Here is a 3353-nt window from a genome sequence, read left to right as displayed (position 1 = left end):
ACACTCAAAACAACTTGGAATTTCTTGGAGTAAAAATTTCAGTCTAAATCAGGAACATTTTCTAGACTAAAAGGATGGGGACAGATTTTGTGCAACATCAAGCACTGAAAACAGATTCCAAGAACCATCGTGAACCCAACAGGCCTTTCTCCTCTAAGACATTAGCATCAGAACTCGTTCACCACAAATTTTGGGGAAATGCACTCTGCCTGTTGATTCAGCTAGACAAGATCCATACCAAGTTCTCAATATTCAAATATCTGTTTCAAGGGCCTGGTGTCACACTGAACAAGTAAAAACTGTGATCCAGTTACAGAAGAATGCACTACTGAAAAGGCTTGAGTGATACTTGTCCAAAACTTAGTTTCCACACGGGCACTTCCTCCCCGGTGATCAGCCCTTTGAACTTGCCTTGAAAACAACTGCGCTCTGCTCCGCACCCCTACGGCCAGCTGTCATCACACGGAAGGCAAAAGCTGGCAAAAACCAGCCCTAGTCCTCGCACCTGCCGAGGATTTCATTTCTGCATCAAGCGTCTTCAGCAGCGGCTCTGAGCTCTAATCAAAGTACATTTCCACAGAAGACACCCCTCAAGACGGGACAAAGTAGAGTGCCAGGGAAGGCTCTCCACACGTCATCAACTCGAAAAGGACGAACCTTTCTAGCTCCTCTCATTTTTACAGCACTTCTCAGCTCATCACGCACTTTCCTCACCCACCCAAACCTCTCATCAGGTGGCTCAGGGAATGAGGACACAAAATCAAGGGGACACACTCAAGAGTCGCCTTTTCCTCCACCCCAAGCTGTGCTAAAGGCAGCCTAGAGGCCCAGATCTGCTTTAACAAACTGCCCCAAGCTTCTTTTCAGGCCCCTCATCTCTAAAGGCTGCTGCTGTGACTGATGCCTCTTAGGAAACATATGGCAGAAGAGCAGAACCTACATTCTCATCTCTCATTAGCATGGGGACCTCACCTCCCCATCTCTGGACTCAGCTCAGTAACTGCTGTAGGGGCGTCACGGGGGCAGAACTACATCACACTGCAGAAAGCCACATGAAGAGGAGCTACCCAGAAGAAAGAGTGCAAATCAGAACCCACTTCTTTCCACGTTCTCTGCTTTCCTCACTACCTTCACACATAGATGCAGCCACCTCTGCCAACACAGAGCCACCCTAGAGCTGCAGGGAGCCACTCTCCCTCATGACCAATTTTACCTTTAACACAATCATCGCATAGTTCTCTTTCCCAAAGGGAGGATTCCAAGCCTCATCCGTTCAGAATATCAGCCTTCAAATGAGGATGAACCAGAGCCTCTTTCCAAACAGCTGCTTTCTGACAGCGTGAGGCTGAAACAGGCTCCAAGGGTCACACAGTTCAGCCATCTGCCCAAGGAAATAAATAAGCAGGCTGTCCTTCCATGTGAAGATGTCCCTCCTGCTTCCAGCACAGTCAGGACATTCAGGCGCAACCCCAGGGAAGACATCATGGGCACTGGCACCGAGGACTTCCTTAGACTGAGTCCTGTGCTGACATGCCCAGAAGACCATCCCTCTGGGCACTCCTCATGTGAGGGCACAGCTGCACCCAGGCCTCTGCCATCACTCGAATGCACTCTATTTACCAGGCAGGTACTTAACCTCTCTGCACCTCAGTTTCTACACCTGTAAAATGGGAACACCTACCTCACACTAAGTTGACAATAGCCAAGCAACAAGTGAGGGCTATCCAGCCAAGCCTCTGCCTGCCTTTTAAAGGAAGTGCCCAATCAATGGTATTACAGCCTGTAGCCTACCTTACTATGAAGCTAGGCTAGCAAATTTTCAGATTTCACAGTTCACACTGCTCCCCCTGTTGGCTGTACACACTTCAAGAAATGGGAAAATTATCACTGGGACAGGGGATTTTCAAACAGTGCCACCTTAAAATACTAGACTTGAACTGCAAACCCATTCGAACCCCGCAAACCTGTCTTCAGGTGAAAAATCCAACATTAGGGACGCCTCTGCCATTACTGATGGGAAATGTGGCATATTCTCACATATGTAAACGAGGAAGAATTTAGCTCAAGACCCAAAAACCCTATCCTTCTCACTTCATGACGGGACCACTAGCCTTTATCTGTAATTCATTGTTTTTCATTGGATCCCAACATTTCTACAGTTAAAAGCTGCCTCATGCGAAGTAAACTCCAGATGTCAAATGTCCATCCCATGGAACTACCAAGATTATGTTTAGAAAATATGCTCTCTTCCTCTTCCAATGGAATCCATCGAAGTACACACCTTACATTGCAACAGCATCACTGTGCAAAAGTTCATTCTACAAACATCCAGGATCATCATGAGTCTCGGCCTCCACTGAGCTCCATCAAGCCTCCTAATTTGTGTTTTTGTGCGTTAGCCCAGGCAACTCCAGGGTAGTCATACATGTTGCAATAGTCAACGACATCCCTTTTGCCTTTCACCATTTTTCTCAATTGAACTGATCCTCCTTCTCCTAGACTTTGGATTATCACCCATCTCTACAAACTGGAGTTCTTAACCTGAAGCTCAGAGTGAGCCGCAGAACATTCAAGAGCTTCCTGAAGTAATTACAAAATTCAGTGTAGCTGTGCCTTTTTTCAGGAGAGGACTCATACCTCCTATCGGATTCTCAAAGGGGCTCATGACCCCCAAAAGAGATTAAGAATAGCTACCCAAAGCTGTATGCTGGAAAATAAGAGATCAAGTACATTTCATGGATCTTCCATCATAGAAGGGATTTATTTACTTTTTGAACCAAACTTCACAAGCTGTCTAGTTAACCTTCCATCACCCACTTCTACCTTTTTACAAGGTAGAAACCCTAAATCATCTTCCCAAGAATCCAGAACATAAAAACACCAGTGATTCTTTTAGCATAATATTTAACCCAACAAGTGCTTTTTCTTTTTCTTTTCCCTTAAAAATCTCTCCTCCTTGTCATACTCCTTTCCCCACTGCGGTGGGTTCCAGCCCAGCCGCCTAGGCGCTTTCTACAGCACCGATACCAGTGCCCGAGTGGAGTCTCTAGGCAGGAAAAGCAACCGCCGATCCGGGAGAGGACTGTCTCAGGATCCATTTAGAAGGCCCGGAGCATCAGGTGCTCTGAGCAAGAGCTCGCACCTCCTGTTTCTGCTGCGGGCGGAGACACCGGGACCCGGTTACAGGTGAAGGCCCTGGCGGTTTTCTGAAAACAGAACCAAAGGTAACCCCGGAGGCTCCAGGCCGCGCCGCGCCGCGCCGACAACAAACTTTCCAAACACTTCCACCGCGACAGGCCGGTGACACCTCCCCGTCTCCCCCACCTCCGCCCCCCCGTCCGCCCCCCCCCGGC

At 48.0% G+C, this 3353-nt stretch overlaps 1 protein-coding gene across 1 annotated transcript in view; it reads right to left on the bottom strand.

The window, feature by feature from the left end:
- Nucleotides 1–3353, bottom strand: part of PDPK1 (3-phosphoinositide dependent protein kinase 1) — a 74056-nt gene that overhangs the window by 70311 nt on the left and 392 nt on the right. The gene's annotated exons all lie outside the window — the stretch shown is intronic.

The sequence above is a fragment of the Pteropus alecto genome, unplaced genomic scaffold (genome assembly GCF_000325575.1).
Source record: "Pteropus alecto unplaced genomic scaffold, ASM32557v1 scaffold44, whole genome shotgun sequence".
In the NCBI taxonomy this organism is placed as follows: Eukaryota; Metazoa; Chordata; class Mammalia; order Chiroptera; family Pteropodidae; genus Pteropus; species Pteropus alecto.
The sequence above is the reverse complement of the archived record's forward strand: the minus strand, read 5'-3'. Positions and strand labels throughout refer to the sequence as shown.